Source organism: Trichomycterus rosablanca, chromosome 2 (genome assembly GCF_030014385.1).
Source record: "Trichomycterus rosablanca isolate fTriRos1 chromosome 2, fTriRos1.hap1, whole genome shotgun sequence".
NCBI classification, from domain to species: domain Eukaryota; kingdom Metazoa; phylum Chordata; class Actinopteri; order Siluriformes; family Trichomycteridae; genus Trichomycterus; species Trichomycterus rosablanca.
Genome location: NC_085989.1, coordinates 58,295,156 through 58,318,860, shown reverse-complemented (window position 1 = coordinate 58,318,860; position 23,705 = coordinate 58,295,156). Strand labels below are relative to the sequence as shown.

The 23,705-nt window shown below is 38.5% G+C and overlaps 2 pseudogenes; one reads left to right on the top strand and one right to left on the bottom strand.

Moving 5' to 3' along the window:
• LOC134300509 (zinc finger protein 585A-like) overlaps positions 1-22,779 on the top strand; it is a 45,066-nt pseudogene extending 22,287 nt beyond the window's left edge.
• LOC134302895 (uncharacterized) overlaps positions 1-23,705 on the bottom strand; it is a 657,104-nt pseudogene that overhangs the window by 397,469 nt on the left and 235,930 nt on the right.

Sequence of the window (23,705 nt, the reverse complement as noted above, 5' to 3'; positions counted from 1 at the left end):
TAATTTTAGTGATATGTTGTTGTTGTGGTATCGCGTGCATCAGGGTATTAATAGAAAAATTTGTGATAGAAGTAGTGTGTAGAGGAAGCCGAGGGGGGCAGGATCCACCAGTTATCCAGATGGTGTTGGCTGATTTGTCTAGATATCATGTAGATGATGATGAGGAGGATACCCTTGAAGGTGGGCCGGAAGACCCACTTCGAGCGGCATAAGTGCTACTAACTCTGCTTAATTAAAGGTAAAACCGTCCAGACAAGACGAGGAGAGAGGACCAGCACTACTGATCACACCGTGATGAAGGAAGGAGACTTGGAAGGACTGGCAGAGGCAGACAATGAGGGGACTGGAAGACCCACTCCAAGGGACAGAAGTGCCACCAACTGGACCTGCCTACAGGGAACAAACCACAGCAGAAAGCCCGACAAAACCAACTATGCGGAAGACGAGTCCAGAGAAGCCACCGGAACAAGAAGAAGAGAAAGGATTTGGTTAGACTAGGAGGAAAAAACATAAACATATAGTTCACAGACACGCAGATCATCTTTGAGAACACTAGTTAAGTACAACACACATAGTTTAGCTACAAAACGCAAGGGGTTAGTTCAGGATTGTTTACAATGTATATATGTTTGATACTCTGCTATTTTTAGGAAGGATATTCTCTGTGTTACATCGTTTAAATGTTTGTGCTTCTGTGGAAACAGGTAAGACCGACAGGGGAGAATCCATAAGACATTAGGAGTCTTGCAGAGACACAGGAGCTATGGGCCCCTTCTGAATATCTGCAGCTCCGTCTGGTGGAGGACAACCTGAACGGACTTCCTGTAGAAGTCGTTTTTGATTTCCTATTTTTAAATTGCTTTATTTTGTTTTCCTATTCTTATTTTATTTACTATTTTTGTTTGTTTGTTTGGTTTAAGGGTAGGAGCTGTTGCGATAGGTACGGTTCCTTTAGTTTAACTGGTAGCCTTTTATTTTTTAGATACCTTTTATTGTAAAAATTCAGCCCAGTGGCCATGTAAGTCAGAAGGGGTTAAATTGGGGGTTGCTGACGGCTATCCTATCTCCTGGAATCTAGAGACACCTAACCTATAGTTAAAAGTTAATGTGAAAGCATTAAGATGCTTTCAAGGGGGGGTGTTAGGTTTTTAACATAACATCATTATTAAACATAAATTCAATATGGGAAGTTTTACGGCACTGTCCAAGTTTTACGACATCCAGGCCGCATGGTCTATTGTTCAAAATGGCGCCGTGACCCGGATCCCCCCCTGACTCATACCGAAGGGGGGAGGCGGAGCCCGGGGCTTTTTAGCACATTTCATTGGCTCCAACAGCAGCGGCGGAGGAGGAGCCTAGACTAGTTTAAAAAAGGATGGCGGGCTCAGGTCTTACTCTTGCTTTTGTGGTTGTGTGTCTAGACTGCAGGAGAAAAGAGCGCTGTTCAGCTTAGCTCTGGCATATATTCACAGATCATTTTTACACTTAATAAAGTGTTTTGTAGAGTACTTTCTGGACTTCCCGACTGCTTTCTTCAGGACCTCGTGAACCAAAAGATTCATCCTAACAGAGTGCAGTGCAGTTTGGACATGTATGTAGAATTATCAGTGTGAGTAACCACGTGCATTGTGGCAAAAGTTTGTGGTGTACCGAATAAGATAAGCTAGCTAGTCAGGTTGTTCCCACGTGTTAGTGGCTGCACGATTGGTATAAGGTTAAGGTCATTGTCGCGTGCATTGTTTTGTACTGGACTATGAAGGTATTATAAGAAGAAAGGGTCCGTGTAGCGTTTATCAGTTCACTTTTCTGAACGTTTAATGCACTTAACTGTGGTAAAACGAATGCATGCTGAAGCTGGTCATTGTCGCGTGCGGTATATAATGCACCATGGTAAAATTACTTTTATTTTATTTTATTTAGCTTTTATTTATGGCAGCTACAACTTAAGTTGCTACAGTTTAAAAGCACGTGCTGTGGGCTTGTGGTAAGCTGTTCTTTTACAATTTATTGGACTTTACAGAAAGCAACTTGATATTAATATTTTAGATACTTTTTTTGTGATATACTGGTTTTGAAACCAGAGTACCAATAGGGACAGGCATGAACTGTTTTTAAGCACAACAAACACTGTGTGGGCATTACAGAAACTGTTTACTAAGACTACCTAGCATCATGTTGCTATTAACAAAATACACTGCTCAAAAAATTACAGGAACACTTTTTAATCAGAGTATAGCATCAACTCAGTTCAACTTCTGGGATACTGATCTGGTCAGTTAAGTAGCAGGGGGGTTGTTAATCAGTATTAGCTACTTTGGTGTTAATGAAATTAACAGGTGCATTAAAGGAGCAACAATGAGACGACCCCAAAACAGGAATGGTTTAATAGGAGGCCATTGACATTTTGTCCCTCCTCGTCTTTTCTGACAGATTTTTCACTAGTTTTGCAGCTGGCTAGGGTCAGCGTCACTACTAGTACCATGGTGCAGTACCTGGACCCTACAGAGGTTGCACAGGTAGTCCAACTCCTGCAGGATGGCACATCAATACGTCAGAAGGTTTGCTGTGTCTCCCAGCACAGTCTTAAGAGTATGGAGTAGATTCCAGGAGACAGGCAGTTACTCTAGGAGAGCTGGGCATGGCCGTAGAAGGACATTAACCCCTCAGCAGGACCAGTATCTGCTCCTTTGTGCAAGGAGGAACAGGATGAGCACTGCCAGAGCCCTACAAAATGAACTCCAGCAGGCCACTGGTGTGAATGTGTCCGACCAAACAATCAAAACAGGCTTCATGAGGGTGGCCTGAAGGCCCCATGTCCTGTAGTGGGCCCTGTGCTCACAGCCCAGCACCTTAGAGCTTGATTGGCATTTGCCATAGAACACCGGAATTGGCAGATCCGCCACTGGTGCCCAGTGGGTCCTTGGTTCCTCCTGGTGCACGCCTGACCTGAATCCAGTAGAACACCTCTGGGACATTATGTTTTGGTCCATCCGACGCCGCCAGGTTGTGCTTCAGACTGTCCAGGAGCTCAGTGATGCCCTGGTCCAGATCTGGGAGGAGATCCCCAGGACACCATCCGTCGTCTCCTTAGGAGCATGCCCCGATGTTGTCAGGCATGCATACAAGCACGTGGAGGCCATACAAACTACTGAGTACCATTTTGAGTTGCTGCAATGAAATTTGGGCTAAATGGACTAGCCTGCTGCATAACTTTTTCGCTTTGATGTTTGGAGTGTCTTTGAATTCAACCCTCTCTAGGATGATAATTATCATTTCCATTAAACTATGTGGCATCCTTTAGTTCCTAACACATTACCCAGTTCATATCAGGAAAGATAATCTGCATGATTTTTTCTAAGTGTTCCTTTAATTTTTTTTAACAGTGTATTATATAAACATTCTGATTGTTTCTTTAGGTGTAAATTGTTTATCTTGACTTACCAATAATAACTTGTCCACATGCGGTTTGTTTTAGACCTCGCCACACCAGTTAAGGCTTTTCGCAAGGTTGGGGGTGAACACCTTGCTGGCAATTCTCCAGATTGTCTTTTTCATGGTATGTCCACCACTTAGTGACAGCATGTTAATCTGAAATAATGCACAGTAATAGAAATGTATAAACTTCATACATTTTGTTGTTACTATTAAATGTCTTATTTGCATTTTATTTAAAGGTTTTTTTAATTAAGTATGTATCCGTATATATAAAGTTACATTCTCCCATTGTCACTCACCCAAATGTTATTTGTATTTTTTTTTTCTTGCAATTGTAGTACATTTTTAAAGTTAAAGCTATCATACACTTAAAAATATAAAACAACAGGAAATATTTGTAAATACTTTGTGAATCATGGTCTTATTTGATGGGAAATAATTAATAAATGAGCTTTACCATCCTTTGCTTCAGTCCGTTGCTCAGAAGCCTTTCTTCTAAATTTTCTAGGGCTTCTACTGAATCCAGAGGGATGACATTCAAGTCTTCATCATCTTGCTGTTGTGGGGGCAAAATTTGACGACCACCCACAAGAGATTCTACAAGAGATGTCAGGTAATTTATCTTCAGGTCCATCTCTCTCAGTGCCTCCAGGACAGTTCTGTCTACAGCTGCAAAATAAATAAAAAATATCATTTTACAAGATCTAGTCAATTTTCTATTCATGATTAATGTGTTGTAGGGCTGTTCATTCTAACTGATCAAACTTACGTGCACACTGATTGGGTATGAACCGCCTTGACAGTCCCTGCTGTATGGTGGGTGCTGTTAAAGCAGAAATTAAAATGAAAAAGTTCACTCTACAGAAGAGGCATTTTGCAACTTAAGACGTTGTTCTTACCTATAATATTTATGTATTAATAAACTGATAAATTGCTTTTCTCCTTCTTCATTAAACTCACCGTTGACATGAGGTAGGATGCCCTGGTCTTGTCCTGTCCCCTGAGAAGCATCTGCCCATGTACACTGGTTGGACATGGGCCACCTTGATGGATCTCGTTGTACGGTAGGTGCTGTTTACAGCGAATAAAAAAAAAAAAAGAAAATACATGACTTTTTTTAATTAATTTATTTATTTATTTTTTTTTTTTTTTTACAGTGGTGCTTGAAAGTTTGCGAACCCTTTGGAATTGTCTGTATATCTGCATAAATTTGACCTAAAACTTCATCAGATTTTCACACAAGTCCTAATAGTAGATAGGGAGATTCAGATCAAACAAATAAGACACAAATATTAGACTTGGTCATTTATTTATTGAGGAAAATGATCCAATATAACATATCTGTGAGGGAATCTTCAGGATTAGCAGTTAATTTGAAGGTGAAATTAGAGTGTTTTCAATCAATGGGATGACAATCAGGTATGAGTGGTATGAGTTTTATTTAAAGAACAGGGATCTATCAAAGTCTGCTTCTCACAGCACACATTTGTGGAAGTGTATCATGGCATGAACAAAGAAGATTTCTGAGAGAAGTCATTGATTCTCATCAGGCTGGAAAGGGTCTCTAAAGAGTTTGGACTCCACCAATACACAGTCAGACAGATTGTGTACAAATGTTGGAAATTCAAGACCATTGTTACCCTCCCCAGGAGTGGTCGACCAACAGTGATCACGACAAGAGCAAGGCGTGTAATAGTCTGCGAGGTCACGAAGGAACCCAAGGTAACATATAAGCAACTAAAGGCCTCTCTCACATTGGCTAATGTTGATGTTAATGAGTCCACCATCAGGAGAACACTGAACAACAGTGATGTGCATGGCAGGGTTGCAAGGAGAAAGCAGCTGCTCTCCAAAAAGAACATTGCTGCTCATCTGCAGTTTGCTAAAGATCAGATGGACAAGCCAGAAGGCTATTGGAACAATGGAACATATCTTTTGGTTTAAATGAGAAGCGTTATGTTTGGAGAAAGGAAAACACTGCATTCCAGCATAAAAACCTTATCCCATCTGTGAAACACGATGGTGGTAGTATCATGGTTTAGGCCTGTTTTGCTGCATCCGCAAGAGAACGTGGGTCACGCAGCAAGACAACAACCAGAAGCACACAAGTCATTTTACCAAAGAATAGTTAAAGAAGAATAAAGTTAATGTTTTGGAATGGCCAAGTCAAAGTCCCGATATTAATGCAATAATGTTGTGGATGGACCTGAAGCGAGCGGTTCATGTGAGGAAACCCACCAACATAACAGAGTTGAAGCTGTGAAGTTGTATGGAGGAATGGGCTAACTTCTCCAAGCCGATGTGCAGGACTAATCAGCAGTTACCGGAAACGTTTAGTTGTAGTTATTGCTGCACAAAGGGGTCACACCAGATACTGAAAGCAAAGGTTCACATACTTTTACCACTCACAGATCTGTAACATTGAACCATTTTCTTCAATAAAAAAATGACAAAGTCTAATATTTGTGTCTCATTTGTTTGATATGGTTCTCCTTATCTACTTGTAGGACTTAAATATGATATGATATAAATATGATGACATTTTAGGTCAAATGTATGCAGAAATATAAAATTCTAAAGGGTTCACAAACTTTCAAGCACCACTGTAGTTTTGGTTTGGTTTGGTTAAGGCATGATGAGAAAATGAGCTTGGTTATGGCAATTATGGCACATCCTGTGCTTCTGAGAATGCCTGACTTTTATTATTTGCATTGCAGCGACTTCAGGCATCATTCTTACCTGTAGTGTTAACGTACTAATACCCAACTGAAAAATTGCTTTTCTCCTTCTTCAGTAAACTCACCATTGACATGAGGTAGAACACCCTGGCCTTGTCCTGTACACTGGTCAGACATGGGCCACCTTGATGGCTCTTGTTGCATGGTATATGCTGTTTACAGGGAATAAAAAAAAGATACTCAGAAAATGTGTGACTAGTTTTGTTTTGACTGGGCATGATGAGAAAATTTGCTTGGTTATGGTGATTATGGCTCATCCTGTGTGTCACAAGAAGACTAACTAACCTGGGTCCAGATTCTTAAAAGAATCTTGGTGTAAAGATAAACTTAACTGGTAGAGCAAGCATCACACTAAACACACACTCTGACAGTTAAGATTATCTTAACGCTATTTTAAGCATCATATTCGTGCTCAGATGCTTTTGAGATGAAAAGTGTACTTAACTGTCATAGCTGTATGGTGGGTGCTGTTAATGGAGAAATTAAAATAAAAATGGTTACTCTACAGAAAATGCCTGACTTTTATTCTTAGTATTTTAGCGACCTAAAGTGTCATTGTTAACTACGTATATATATATATATGATTTGTCAGGGAGAATAGAAAGAGAAAAAAAGCTTATTATTAGTATGCGGGTCTTCGTATTGTAATTCTACATGGCACTCACTGCCTGTATAGGTAAATAAATGAGTGACCACATAAAAAAAGGCATCAGTTTCTGTGCGACCCCTGTGTGAGCGATGGTCTCAGTCTGGCCACACCTATGAAAATTGTCTGACTTTACAATGACATTAGGTTACAAAATTTTTACTGGAAAGACAAAATAAAGAAAAGTGTGTGTAATTCTTACATACTTCTTACATTTACTACGATGTGTTAACTTATATTAATTCTAAATAAAACCTGAACATTATTTTGTTTTGCAGCAGTGTTTTCTCTAAAATAAAAAAATTTCAGTGTTTTGTTATATCGCCAAAAATATCGTTATCGCAAAAATAACCTGAAATATCGTGATATTATTTTAGGGCCATATCGCCCACCCCTAGTACAGTATAGTACAGTACAGTGTGGTACAGTACAGTGAGGTACAGTACAGTTAGTATTGGAGTTACTAATCAGTGGAAATAATAAGAGAATGTGGATAGTGGGATTAGAACCTGTACTGTACCGTACTGTCCTGTGCTGATACACTCCAGTCTGGGTTTAAGTTTTAATCTAACTAGGATTTGTGATTGGAAAATCAAACCCACAACCTTCAGTTTCCTCCAGTTGTTGAGCTTCTTCTTCACGTATTGATGAATTTCAGGTGAAGTAACTTTAATCCCTCCGGAACTCGTCCCTTCTGTGGAGCTGCTCTTCTCAGAGGACCAACAGTGTGGAGGTTTCCAGATGAAGTCTGTGAAGAAGGAAGAAGCTGAAGATAAAGATGAACTCAGTAAGATGTTTTTATAACTTTTTAAAAAAAATAATTTCTCATAATTTGGTCGTGTCTGAATTACTTGTAATATTTTTGTGACCTAGTGTTTAGATTGTAGATTTTAGTGCATACGTGAGCAGGTGAGTGAAATGAGGAGACAGAAGATAAAGAATATTAAACAGATAATGCTGACTGTACAGTGTATAGGTTAGTACAGTGAGGAAAATAAGTATTTGATATACTGCAGATTTTTTTCCCATTTACAAAGAATGGAGAGGCCTGTAATTTTTATCGTAGGAACACTTCAACTGTGAGATACAGAATGTTAAAAAATCCAGATAGTCACACTGTGTGATTTTTAAATAATTAATTTGCATTTTATTGCATGAAATAAGAAGCTCCTCCTATTCTGCACTCATTACCTGTATTTATTGCTTCTGTTTGAACTTGTTACCTGTATAAAAGACACCTGTCCACGCACTCAATCAATCACACTCCAACCTCTCCACCATGGCTAAGACCAAAGAGCTGTCTAAGGACACCAGGGACAAAAATGTAGACCTGCACAAGGCTGGGATGGGCTACAGGACAATAGCAAGCAGCTTGGTGAGAAGGCCAAGTTTGCACACATTGCAGCAGGGATTTTGGCCCACTCCTCCATACAGAGCTTCTCCAGATCTTTCAGGTTTCGGAGCTGTCGCTACATTGAGTTTCAGCTTCCTCCAAAGATTTACTATTGGGTTCAGGTCTGGAGACTGGCTAGGCCACTCCAGGATCTTAAAATGCTTCATACTGAGCCACTCCTTAGTTGCCCTGGCTGTGTGTTTCGGGTCATTGTCATGCTGGAAGACCCAGCTACGACCCATCTTCAATGCTCTTACAGAGGGAAGGAGATTGTTGGCCAAAATCTTGCTATACATGCTATACATGACCCCATACAAGAACCTGAAGATAAAGATGAACTCAGTAAGATATTTGTATTGAATAGAATCAGAGGCACCTGGGATGAAGCATCATACAGTGAAAGCTTGTATTGTGCTCATGCAGATCAGTGTGAGCAGGAAATGATGAATGCAGGATGAATCACGTTACAGGACTTTAGCATCGGATCTCAGTTTAACATTTACTAACAATCTTTATTATTTATAATGTTATGAATGTATTTTATTATTTATAATGTTATAAATGTATTTTATTATTTATAATGTTATAAATGTATTTTATTATTTATAATGTTATAAATGTATTTTATTATTTATAATGTTATAAATGTATTTTATTATTTATAATGTTATAAATGTATTTTATTATTTATAATGTTATAAATGTATTTTATTATTTATAATGTTATAAATGTATTTTATTATTTATAATGTTATAAATGTATTTTATTATTTATAATGGTATAAATGTATTTTATTATTTATAATGTTATAAATGTATTTTATTATTTATAATGTTATAAATATATTTTATTATTTATAATGTTATAAATGTATTTTATTATTTGTAATGTTATAAATGTATTTTATTATTTATAATGTTATAAATATATTTTATTATTTATAATGTTATAAATGTATTTTATTATTTATAATGTTATAAATGTATTTTATTATTTATAATGGTATAAATGTATTTTATTATTTATAATGTTATAAATGTATTTTATTATTTATAATGTTATAAATGTATTTTATTATTTATAATGTTATAAATGTGTTTTATTATTTTCTGCTTCAGAACTGAACAAGGATTCCTCCTGCTCCTCGTGTCCACGTTCCTCTACAACCCAAAATCACCTCCACAATCACAAGAGCTGCATCGATAATAAATATGATGCGCTGGTGAAGATTAAGAGTGAACGTGAGGATCTGACGCCCACCAGAAGCTCTGGTACTCAGCAAACGTCCTCTGGTACTGTCAGCATTAACACCTCTCTCAGTCATACACAGGAAGAAGGAAACGTCTGCTCACAGTGTGGGAAGAGCTTCAGTACCCAGAGCAATCTCAAAGTGCACCAGCGCATTCACACCGGAGAGAAACCGTATCAATGTTTACAGTGTGGGAAGAGCTTCAGTACCCGGAGTGCTCGCAAAAAACACCAGCGCATTCACACTGGAGAAAAACCATATCAGTGCTCACAGTGTGGAAAGAGATTTAATCAACAGATTAATCTCAAAACACACCAGCGCATTCACACTGGAGAGAAACCATATCAGTGCTCACAGTGTGGGAAGAATTTTTATAATCAGAGTGCTCTGAAATTACACCAGCGCATTCACACTGGAGAGAAACCACATCAGTGCCCACAGTGTGGGAAGAGTTTTAGTTATTTGAGTGATCTCAAAACACACCAGCGCATTCACACTGAAAATAAACCGTATCAGTGCACACAATGTGGAAAGAGATTTAATCACCAGAGTAATCTCAAAAAACACCAGCGCAATCACACTAGAGTGAAACTGTATCAGTGCTCACAGTGTGGGAAGAGTTTTAATAATCAAAGTGCCCTGAAATTACACCAGCGCATTCACACTGGAGAGAGACCACATCAGTGCTCACAGTGTGGGAAGAGTTTTAATCAACAGAGTGTTCTCAAAAGACACCAGCGCATTCACACTAGAGAGAAACTCTATCAGTGCTCACAGTGTGATAAGAGTTTTAGTCAACAGGATAAGCTCAAAAAACACCAGCGCATTCACACTGGAGAGAAACTGTATCAGTGCTCACAATGTGGAAGGAGTTTTAATGAACAAAGTGCTCTCAAAACACACCAGCACATTCACACTGGAGAGAAACCGTATCAGTGCTCACAGTGTGGAAAGAGTTTTAATGGACAGAGTAATCTTAAAAGACACCAGCGCATTCACACTGGAGAGAAACCGTATCAGTGCTCACAGTGTGGAAAGAGTTTTAATGAACAAAGTGCTCTCAAAACCCATCAGCGCATTCACACTGGAGAGAAACCGTATCAGTGCTCAGAGTGTGGAAAGAGTTTTAATGAACAAAGTGCTCTCAAAACCCACCAGCGCATTCCCACTGGAGAGAAACCGTATCAGTGCTCACATTGTGATAAGAGCTTCATTCAACAGAGTGCTCTCGAAACACACCAGCGCATTCACACTGGAGAGAAACCGTATCACTGCTCACAGTGTGAGAAGAGTTTTAATTGTCAGAGTAATCTCAGAAATCACCAGCGCATTCACACTGGTGAGAAACCGTATCAGTGCTCACAGTGTGGGAAGAGTTTTACTACGAGTAATCTTAAAATACACCGGTGCATTCACACTTGAGTCAAACCGTATAAGTGCTCACAGTGTGGGAAGAGTTTTAATCAACAGAGACATTAAAAGACACCATGGACTACTCTGCAAGTCATCCCATCATTCAAGTTCTTGATGATGTTAACTATCTTGGCTGGCACACCGTAGTGACAGTAGTGCCGCATTACTGCACATAACATAGTTCCTTGGAACATCACAGTCCTTTTCCCCCAGAAAGGCTGTAAAAGAAGTTGAGATCACTTGGGATGAAAGATCAGAATCGATGCTTTATCCAACTAACTGTGGGAAAATGAAACACAGAACTTTTGGACTTTTCTGCCCTCCAGTAAACTGAACTTTAATACCTTTTGTAAGGGTTCCCGATTCATTTTTGCTCTCGTTTATTTTAGTTTGTGTATTCACAATTAACCTTTGTGTTCAATAAAGAAAAGTTGCATTTGCAACTTAAAACTCTGCATCCTTGGGTCCTAATCCTTTCATCATTACACTTTTAAACTTTGCTAACAACTAAAAGTTAAAAGTAGAACAATTCCATGTAAACCACCTTAGTGTGAAACAGTGAAAGTCTCAATATTTAGTGATGCATCAATCCAAACCCATAATGTGCAACATGACATTAATGTCAAATATGTAAAACATTATCAAACAGTGTAAACCCAAACAACCATGTTCTTTTGGTGTCGGATGTTATTATTATTATTTCCTTGATTATTGATTAGTGTCCAGTTTGAGGTGGCAGAATGATGAAGAGCTGATCTGTAAGGTTGTTTTCGTTTTTTTTCCCCTTTCGCTATTGTGTTGCATGGATTAGTATTGTTATTGTCATTTATGTGTAATTTATGTATTTTGCTTGTTATTGCTTGTTTGTTAATAAAATATCTAGGGAATATCAACATTTACATCAGTTCTGTTGGTACATTGTTAAAAAAAAACAACAACTACTACTTATTGCTAATATAGCAACAATTACTATATTAGCATTGATCACTAACTGAAATTCTGTATACAACTACATCGAAAAAATCAACATTTACCTCAGTTCTGTTGTTACATTGTTAAACATTTACTCCATATTGCAATTATATAATGATAATTACTATTAGCATTGATTGCTAACTGAAATTCTGTATACAACTACATCGAAAACATCAACATTTACCTCAGTTCTGTTGTTACATTGTTAAACATTTACTCCATATTGCAATTATATAATGATAATTACTATTAGCATTGATTGCTAACTGAAATTCTGTATACAGCTACATCAAGAATAACCACATTTACCTCAGTTATGTTGGTACATTGTTAAAAAAAACGACTCCATATTGCTAATATAACAACAATTACTGTTAGCATTGATTGCTAACTGAAAAGCTGTGCTCAGCTGTATTGGGAACATCAACATTTACCTCAGGTGTGTTGCTACATTGGTAAAAAGAGGGGACCGTGGAGATACAGTCATTTGTGTACAGTGAGAAGAGCAGTGGGGAGAGTACACAACCCTGTGGAGCACCCGTACTGATGATTTGGGTCCCTGAGGAACTTTCCCAGCCTCACCTGCTGTTTTCCCCCGACACAGACATATCTCACTGGTTTACAATGTTATGACAGGTGGCCATATGCTCAGACTGCAGCAACCGCTCAGGTGTGTGAAGAACAAGTTTTATAAGTAACATCTGAGTCAACATGTAAAAAAACAGTTTTCATAAGTTGGTCAGGATGACCGTGACCTCTCAAATGAGCAGAAAATCTAGTTTCCTAAGCGGGTTGGAGGATGAGGTGAGAGTCACTACAGTCATATTCCAATACACAGCATCAGAGTTTGATTCAAACATTACACAGAATAGAGAATCACCCCACTGGACTCTGTAAACACTGTAATACACAGGAAACAGTCAAACTCAGATTAACAGATTACAAAAGGTATAAGAAAGAAAGAACAGAGTTAGAGAAACATGCTGGAAAACAAAACATGACATTAGAGAAACTGCTTGGAAGAACGTCTTGGACTGACTGTAGTACTCTCTAAAGCTACCTGAGAGATACAGGGCTAATGGAGGTTTATTACTGCTAAGCTGCTGTTCAACTCCAGTCCAGTTGGTGGCACTGGTGCGTTAACTTTTTTTTTTTACAGTTGAACTTTGTTTACATTTGAACTTTGTTTACAGGTGAACTTTGTTTACAGTTGAACTTTGTTTACAGGTGGTTTGTACAGTTTTATAGTCACAGTCAGGTTAAAAGTGTAAGCGAGCGTTAAAGAAAGAAGAAAGAAATAAAGTGTTCATTTGTGTGTATCCATTTACATTGTTGTAATTAATAATGTTTTATTTATTCTAAATAATAAAAAAAAAAAAACATCTTTGTGCTGATTGTTTATTATTATTATTATTAGTAGTAGTAGTAGTAGTAGTATTATTATTATTATTATTATTATTATTATTATTATTATTTTTATCATTATTATTATTATCATTGTTATTATTATTTTCATTAATTATTATTAGTAGTAATTATTGGTATTATTATTATCATCATTATTATTATCATTATTGTCATTCTTAATATTATTATTATTATCATTTGTTATTATTATTATCATTATTATCATTATAATCATTGTTATTAATATCATTATTATTATTACTATCATTATTATTATTATTATTATTATTATCATGAATATTATTATTATTAGTAGTAGTAGTAGTATTATTATCATTATCATTAACATTATCATTATTATTATTATTATTATTATTATTATCATTATTATTATTATTATTATCATTATTATCATGATTATTATTATTAACATTATTATTATCATTATTAACATTATTATTATTATCATTATTATTATTATTATTAGAAGTAGCAATGTTAAATTTATTTATTATACAGCAGTGTCACGCTTACAGCCCCTCTGTGCTCTCATACCGTTACAAGCAGAGATGTTTACAAAATATAAGTCAGTCAAGTCACGAGTCAGTATAATAAACACAAAAAATACAGTATATTGGAAATGTAGCATAGAAACAAATAATCTGTAAGTGCAGATAAAGACTACAACAGATTAGCGAGTGTATTTTGCCGTTTTACTTCGTGCCTTTACTTTCCTCTGTACCAGTTAAAAGCTTCAACTGATACGTTTTGTTTTCATTGCAAAACAAGATTGCTTAATAAATCACGGCACAGCAGCCAAAATCCCAAACACAGCAAAAACAATCATAACCGCTGCTTACCTGAGCTTCTGTTTTTCCAGATGCTATTAAATAATTCATTTCTTTGTGTCCTTTTTCAAATGGTCAAATATTGTGTTGTTATTGATGTTTCAGGTTTATAGTGTGTTCACATAACAGTTTACATACTGTTATTGTGTAATAAAACTCTATAACTGTGTAGCACGCTAACACGACATTTCACTGAAACGGAGCACTGTGTACAAAGCCCTGATCTGCTGGACTGGACCAGCTGTCCTAACTTGATGAGGATGGACTGAGGAAGCCTCTGTAAGGGGGTTGAAAATTGTAGTCAATGGTAACCAACACCCCTTCTACACTTTGGTAATTCTTATTGGGTTTTAGGGGTAGCTATTTTCTTTGTGTGCTTGTACATTTTTCATCCTTTCTTTTGGTTGGGTTTTTTTCTTAATAAACTTAGTTTTAAAAACAATCAGTTTAACAAAGAGGTACTAAACTACTGAGTAACGGCACCAGACCAGCAGAGGGCGCACCTTACAAGGAGAACGGCCGTGTGTACAAAGCTGTGAGCGTGGAAGCAGTGCTTAGAACGCCAGAGCTTTGCACACGCTAACTTCTGTGTCCGTCTCTCTCTTGTAAGGTATGGAAATTGTAGTTTTATTCTACTTATGCTTTTTTTATCTGCGTGGTTGTAACATATGCGATGTGCTATGTGCCTATGTATGTTATACTGTCGAGTAAATCGTTACTATTGGTAGTCGCACGCCGTTAGCATTAGCGTTAGCCCAAACAAACTTGGTTGCCATGGTCGTTGAATTCTATGAATGAATGAATGAATGCTATGCTATGTGATTGTGTAGGTCATTGTGTTAAGGCTGATGTAAGTGAAAACACTTAGTTAAATGAAGAATGAGCTGTGTTAATGTTTTCAGTTCATTGAACAGCACTTTAATTGCAGTATGCACTTTTAAATAGTTGAGTACCTGTGAGGCTGATGCTAAAGTTTATTACTTTTGTTTGGTTTATTGTGGGTTTTGGTTAAGGGTTTTGTTATTGATATTTGATAGTTAATAGGTTGTGTTGTCTTTTTCTTTTCCTCTTTTTTCCCTTATTGTTTGGTTAAATGGGTTAAAGGTAATATATTTAATGAGTTTTGTTAATTAGTTACTTTTGGGTTTTTATAGTTTGAATGTTATGAATTGGGTTACTGGAGTTTTTTATTATTATTATTATTATTATTAAGATTGATTAGGATTATTATTATATATTATTACTATTATGATTACTATTTTGGTTATTTGTTATATTTATTCTTGGACTATTGTGAATTTGCTTTATTGAGTTATCTTTTTCTATTTATATATTTGGTTAAGGAGAATTTAGTATATTTGAGTTTTTCTATTTTTTTGTGTCAATGTTTATTGTTATTGATGGGTTTACTTTGTTTGTGCACTTTAAAGTAATTGAATTTTGATATTTGCTATTTTTGTATGTTTTGATATTTTTATATTTAATAAACAGAACGCCAGAGCTTTGCACACGCTAACTTCTGTGTCCGTCTCTCTCTTGTAAGGGAATCGGATGTTTGTACCGTGCCCAGGTTTCCCCTAGGCCTGAGGCCGGTAACAATCTTAATGATGGCAGTGTAACGCGTTCAGTTCATAAAGCTCACATGTTCAGTTAGCAGCTGTCTCACATGCAGATGATTCCTTTTAGAACATGACCACACCCTTCCCTCCCTCCGTCCTGCTTTCTTTATGGATGCGGTGAGGGAGGACATGCAGGTCCTTGATGGAACAGTGGAGCATTTTTAGGAAGAAGAAGGAATGAATGTGGTGATGATCTCGGTCCTCACACTGCAGTCCAGTAGAGGCGCTAATAACCCAGAACGATTCAAATCAACCGACTCAGTTCAGACCAGAAGAAGCAGCAGCAGCTCCACTTACAGCGGTTACCGTGTTTGTACCGAAGTGAATCATCTGTAAGTAAAATCTTTATTTATTATTTATTCCGCTTTATTTATAAACTATATTTTACACAGTAACACCAGTTCATAATAAAACACCACTGTGAGGATTTGAGAAGCTTTAACTTGTTTCTTATTGAAGCACAGTGTGTTATCATACTCGAATCGATTCAGAAAAATGAATCATTTGATCGAAACGATTCATTTTTAAATCAAGTTTTACAAAAAAGCATAAATTCTTTTAGGTTTGTTTACAGCTTCTTTTATAGAAACTTTATTAAAAGCTTTATCGTGAACTAGTTTATCTGTTGATCTGTTGAGACTCCTGGGTTAAAGAAAAAGAAACTGGGACCCGAGTTATGAGATCTTTACACTTTCAGTGATGAGGAGAACATGTGGGAAATTCGAGGAGGATTTGATTGTATTTTTAATGAAAACGAGCCTAAAAATAAACTTGATTTCTTGTGGTTAGTTCGGTGTAAAGTCTAAACAGTGGAAAGCAGGATTCAGAAGGACTATTGAGCAAAAAATGTTTACAAAAGAGTAAGAACTGAATAAGAACTATAAAGGATAAAAAGTGGCTTTTCGTGGTTAAAATGGTGTTTGTACTTGTATGTTCAGAGTTATTACATGGTAATATGATTTATGTGTTTTGTGTCTGTTATTACTTGAAGTTTATAATTTTATCGTTCTGTGTTGGATATAACAGGAATAATCTGCAAACACAATTAGAATAAACCAAATTACACAGAGACTCAGAACTAAATATCTGAACTATTGAGAAACTGAAACTAAAACTCAGAGTAAAATGCAGTTTTATTTGTTATTTGGCCCTAAACAGACACTACAGTGCAGCAGATTATCTGAGCACAGTATCCGACCCTAAATTAAGAAACACCCTGACGAGGTACAGACTGAGCGCACACGACCTGGCCGTGGAGACGGGGCGACACACCCGGTCCTGGCTGCCCCGGGAGGAGAGGTTGTGCCAGCACTGCACTCTCAGTACAGTAGAGACAGAGCTGCACTTCCTCACCCGGTGTACCAAGTACCACCACGTCCGCTCCCAATTCTTCCCTAAATTTAACAACATCATCCCCAACTTTACCTCCCTCCCAGACCCCGACAAACTGCCCCACCTACTGGGGGAGCACAGAGAGAGCTCTACTCTACACACACACCTGCCACCAGGTGAGGGACAGTGGGTGACCACGTCTCACACACACATGTACACACACACACATACACACTAATTTTTATTTTTATTATGACCTCATTACTGTAAATGTTACCATTTTATTGTTACTATTTGCACTGTTTTTATTTTTATTTTATTTGATCTCTCTTTGAGCTTAAAGCAGATTTTGTAGTTTGTCTTCAGTAGTTTTTGTATTGGTTTCATTGTTAGACGTTGGAGTCTTTGCACCACGACGGTCCTCATACAGGACAGACTGAAGATGCTGATATAGAATGTACACAAACACACCGTCACCATATATGATGTAAAAGGTTAAACCAGGTGCACTGGGACCATCACATTATAAAGTACGTTTATCTGTCTGTCTGTCTGTGTATCAGATCGTTAATAATGAAGACAGTGGAAGAGGAGCACGTCACTCTTGTGGATCTACAGAATGAAGGAATCCAGAAGGAACTGATACAAAAGGAAGAACCTGAAGATGATGATGATAATTTCTTCTGTAAGTAAATATGGAGCAATATTCCTGTACATGTTCTGTACCGTACTGTCCTGTACTGCACTCCAGTCTGGATTCAATCCAACTAGTATTTATTTGTGGTGACCAAACCCACAAGCTTACATTCCCTCCAGTTGTTGAGTCTCTTCTTCTCATATTGATGGAATTTCAGGTGAAGTGTCTTTAATCCCAGTGGAACTCGTCTTCTCTGAGGTGCAGCGACAGCGTGGAGGTTTCCAGATGAAGCCTGTGAAGAAGGAGGAAGAAGAAGATGAACTCAGTAAGACGTTTGTTTATCTTTATTACAACAAAATGTGTCCGTTTTAATAAACATCTGGATTTCAACAGCATGAACAATCTGTAGCTTTCCAGCTGATGTGGTTTTGGATTGGTCCCTCTCACACAATCAAGTTCAAAGGTTATCGGTCACATTCAGGTCAGACATTTAAGTAAAGATGAAATTCTGGTCGAGGTCCTGAAGAGCTTGCAGGAAGAAGCTCCTTCTCATCCTCTCAGTGAAACCGCTTCCCTGACTGTAACAGACAGAAGAGTCCATTGTTGGGGTGGCTGGGCTCCTTCACTATCTTCCTGGTCTTGGAGCAGCTTTGGTGTAGATGGACTGCAGGTCTGGGAGCTCGGTCTAGATGATGAGCTGAGCTGAACACACCAGACCAGGCTGTGATGTTTCCTGTGAGGATGTTTCAATGTTGTGCAGCATCTTGGAGGCCAGTTTGAAGTCTCTTAAGTGTCTGAGGTGATATAGACGCTGACGGACCTTCTTCGAGACGTTGATTTCAAGGTACTTGAAGCTGTCTACTTTCTCCACTGCGGTGCCACTGATCCAAACAGGGTGATGGTTCCTCTCCTGCTTTCTGCTTCAGTCCACTATCAGATCCTTTGTCCTGCTGATGTTATGGAGAAGATGCTCATCCTGGCACCAGTGTTCCAGGTGTCTAATCTCCTCCAGGTAGGCCCTCTCATCGTGGTTGGAGCAGATTTGACGATGGTGGTAGAGCTGGAGCTGTAGAGCTACAGTGAGGGTGGGTGACACATGTTTGCCTACCCACACTGCTTGTGGTCCGTCTGTCAGGAAGTTAAAGATCCAGTGACACAAGGATGGATGAAGTTCCAGCTTCTTCAGCTTGATGGTTAGTGTGGAGGGGATAATGGTGTCAAATGCTAAGCTGTAGTGGACAAACATTTTGACATAATCCCCCCTGGTGTGGAGTAGATGGGTGAGGGCATCGTCTGTAGAGTGCAGGGCAGGTGAGGGAGGCTGAGGCTGAACCTGTGGTGTTGAGTAAGGGCAAAGGGCAGATGGTTGTCCAAGAGTAAAGAGAAGTTTAGTCTTTAGTCCTTTGTTTAGTACTTTGTTAGTCACGTAAATAATCAGACCTGCAGATATACAGTAACATGTTGTTACAGTTTCTACCATCAGGATGTTTTTATTTGTTTCTGCTTCAGAACTGAACATCGATTCCTCATGTCCACGTTCCTCTACAACCCAAAATCACCTCCACAATCACAGTGACGAAGATGATGCGCTGGTGAAATCTGAGACTGAAAATGAGGATCTGACGCCCACCAGAAGCTCCAGTAATCAGCAAACGTCCTCTGGTACTGTCGGCATTAACACCTCTCTCAGTCCCACACAGGAAGAAGGAAACGTCTGCTCACAGTGTGGGAAGAGCTTTAGTACCCGGAGCAATCTCAAAGTGCACCAGCGCATTCACACAGGAGAGAAACCGTATCAGTGTTTACAGTGTGGAAAGAGTTTTAATACTCAGAATCATCTCAAAAGACACCAGCGCATTCACACTGGAGAGAAACCGTATTACTGCTCACAGTGTGGAAAGAATTTTAATCAACAGAGTGCTCTCAAAGTACACCAGCGCATTCACACTGGAGAGAAACCCTATCAGTGCTCACAGTGTGAAAAGAGTTTTAATAATCAGAGTGATCTCACAAGACACCAGCACATTCACACTGGAGTGAAACCGTATCAGTGCTCACAGTGTGAAAAGAGTTTTAATGCTCAGAATCATCTCAAAAGTCACCAGCGCATTCACACTGGAGAGAAACCGTATCAGTGCTCACAGTGTGAAAAGAGTTTTAATGCTCAGAATCATCTCAAAAGTCACCAGCGCATTCACACTGGAGAGAAACCGTATCAGTGCTCACAGTGTGAAAAGAGTTTTAATGCTCAGAATCATCTCAAAAGTCACCAGCGCATTCACACTGGAGAGAAACCGTATCAGTGCTCACTGTGTGGAAAGAGTTTTAATAATCAGAATCATCTCAAAAGACACCAGCACATTCACACTGGAGAGAAACAGTATTACTGCTCACAGTGTGGAAAGAGTTTTAATCAACAGAACAATCTCAAAATACACCAGCGCATTCACACTGGAGAGAAGCCGTATCAGTGCTCACAGTGTGGAAAGAATTTTAATCAACAGAGTGCTCTCAAAGTACACCAGCGCATTCACACTGGAGAGAAACCCTATCAGTGCTCACAGTGTGAAAAGAGTTTTAATAATCAGAGTGATCTCACAAAACACCAGCGCATTCACACTGGAGAGAAACCCTATCAGTGCTCACAGTGTGAAAAGTGTTTTAATAATCAGAGTAATCTCACAAAACACCAGCGCATTCACTCAGTAAAAACGACTCGGCCAAAGCGAGATTTCTAGCATGTCAGATATCTAGATCTGAGTCGCCCGACAAGCAATGAGTGCTGTGTCGAGCCCGCTGATTTCTCGCTACTTGTTGACGTGCATTTTTGGACGTGGTATCATTAATTATTAAACTACTTGTCACTTCTCACGTTTGTTTTCGTGACAGAACGTAGTTTGGAAGACCAGAGAAGCTCGCCTGTGATTCCAGTTGGTGATAGATGGTGTAGTGTGTGACCCTCTATCGCCGATCAGTCGTGTAGTGTGAAATACACACCAACCTGAGAGACTCCTGATTACGATCCGGTCGTGTAGTGTGAACTGTACAGCGACCTGACCACTTGGAATGTGGTGTAGTGTGAACTTGGCAGAACAGGCACAGCACGGGTTTAGGAATTTTTTTTAACGTGGTTTGTTTCGGTGCAGGAGGCTGGGGAAGCTTCACGGTCTGGGCTGCAGCACGCAGTTTCACACACTGTTTGTACTGCACTTTATGGCGCTGTTGTAAATGGTGGAAAAGATTAGTAATGCTCGAACCTTTTGTCTGGACTTGTTTTTGAGAGTTCTCTACAGAATACATTATTCTGCTGCTCGTCAGATGAGCTAAGCAGCTCCTCTTCGATACCTTCTGTCATGTTTTTATTCGTCTCCATGCTATCGCTGCCTGCAGGACTTACTGGTGTTACAACCAGGACAGTGTTGCCAACTCCTCAGTAAGTAAAGTAGCTATTGGCTGTCATAAAAGTCGCTAGAAGTCACTAAATGATGTCATTGCCTAATTTGCATAAGGTCCATTTGAATGTAATTGACACTGTAGAAGAGAGGAACAACATCGTAGGAGAGACGAAAAGTGGGTAAAAACACCCTAAATATGTTTAGAACTACAAATGAACGTTCTTCTGTTGATTCGTTTGTTTTAGTTTTTTTAAGACAACACTAAGCTACTACTCTGGGCAGGGTTGCCAGATTGCGACAGTAATTTTCAGCCAAAATGCATGCAAAAATGCCCAAAACACAGGATGAGCAGATGATGTTTGGTAATTATACATTATAAAGCACAAATTATTTTTGCTTGCATGTCTTTAAAGTAGCCTACCAAGTTTGTAAAATGCATTATTTATGATAGGACACACAACCCTTTGCAAGTAAATAAAAATAAAGTTGCAAGCAATGAAAGTTTAATCTCTCGTACATATGAGACTTCATATTCAACTCATATCACTTGTCTAACATATGAATCACTGTATTGATGGGTGTGGCAACAGTGTCTTGGACTGGAAAGAATAACCTGTCAATCAAACTTTGACAGCGGGTTGGATGTGGTGGGAAAAGGTAGACATATTTATATTCCACCTGCTTTAGAAAGTAATAGCTTTTCAATTTACAAGTTAAGCTGCCAAAATTATTACAAACCAGCCCAAAATTTGTCCACCTGCCAAAGTGTGTTTTTCCCCACCAATTTCCAACAAAATCTGCCCATTTTTGGTGGAAAACCGGCCAATCTGGCAACACTGACTGTGATCCTGACCGCCCGTGAGTGCTTTGGGACGGTGGAGGGGCTAATGGCAGCTCGACCCACTGCTCACTGAGGACAGTAACTGCAGAACAATGTGTTTTCACGTTCGAGTCTCCGAAAGTCTCCAATAACACCAGAAAAAGTCGCTAGATTTGTCGCTAGTCACTTTTTTGAAAAAAAGTCGCTAGAGGGGTCTGAAAATCGCTAAATATAGTGACAGTCACTAAGTTGGCAACACTGCTGGTAAAATGGTGGGGGAGGGGGGAGTTGTGTTCGGTGAGGGAGAGAGGCGGAGTAAGGTGTAGATGTGCAGAGACAGACTGGGAGAAGAGAAAGGGGAACTGTCGGATCTAATGGAACACATCTATATCGATATAAACGATATTGTCTTATCTTATATCTTGTATAAAAATATATCGATAATTCTTTAAAACTCGATATATCGCCCAGCCCTAGCTCAGCGTCTGTATTATTACGTTGGTGTTTTTGTGAAAGAACTTTGTAAGAATGTTGTTAGAAAATGATTTTAGAGCAAAATAAATACAAAACGACCCCAAGCAGAGAGCGTCTTCATTTCTTTCATGATCTGTGTAACCCTGAGCCATCATCAGGACAGACTGGTGAACATGATCTGCCTCTCTGCCAGAGCACATCTGTTCATATTTACGTCTTATCATCATAGTTTATTATATCACATCTACACTCGATTATACCTCTTTATTCATTTAGCTACATCATTTTGTACTGTAATATTTACTTTCTTTAATACTTTTTTACTTTAATTTACTTTAGTGAACCTCGAGCTGCTGTAATATCTGACTTTGTCTCTTTGGGATGAATAAAGTGATCTGTCTGTCTATCTGCCTTTTATTTCATTGCAGACAGAATAACCCCAAGATTCTTCATGTTTTGTCTGGTCGACTTCATTTTATGTGTTATTATTCCTGCAATTTGCGGCTACCAATGAGGTACAAAATATATGATGTTCTTCAACAGGTGATGGTAATCATGATTTGGTACAGACGCAGTAACCATGAAAGGCTGAGTCATAAAAATGTCAGATTCAAAACCAATTCTGGTGGTGGTTTGTGGTGGATGGAGCCTCCAACAGTCCTCTCACACCCACAAGAAGAAAACTTGATCACATATTCGGATGTTAGGTGGCGCTATAGTGTTGGTTTTGGCATGCACACTCTGAAATTGCTTCACAACAGAGACCGAGCGATCTACTGTAGTTCCTGAGGGATCCTTAAAAGTCCAGACCTTCTGAGTGAGAAGTGGTTTGACCTAGGCTGCTTACCTTAGCTTCTGTTCTACCAGATGCTTTTAAATCATTCATTTCTTCGTGTCCTTTTCAAATGGTCAAATATTGTGTTGTTATTGATGTTTGAGGTTTATAACGTGTTCACATAACTGCAATAAAAAGACAATATTTTGATAAACATGTATTTTATGCTACCTAAAGTACTGTTGTTATAAATAAGCTACATGTTTAATCAGTGAGAGCAAGAAAGGCCTGTGGATGGTGCATCATGGTCATCTTTAAACACATGCTGTGGACGATCATGCCTCCAGATGTGAGGTAAGGTAAATCAGTACAGAATCACATCAGTGGTGACAGTATATAAAACAAAACATTATATTTTCATGAGCTGGTACTGTTATTGTGTAATAAAACTCTATAACTGTGTAGCACGCTAACACGACATTTCACTGAAACTGAGCACTGTGTACAAAGCCCTGATCTGCTGGACTGGACCAGCTGTCCTAACTTGA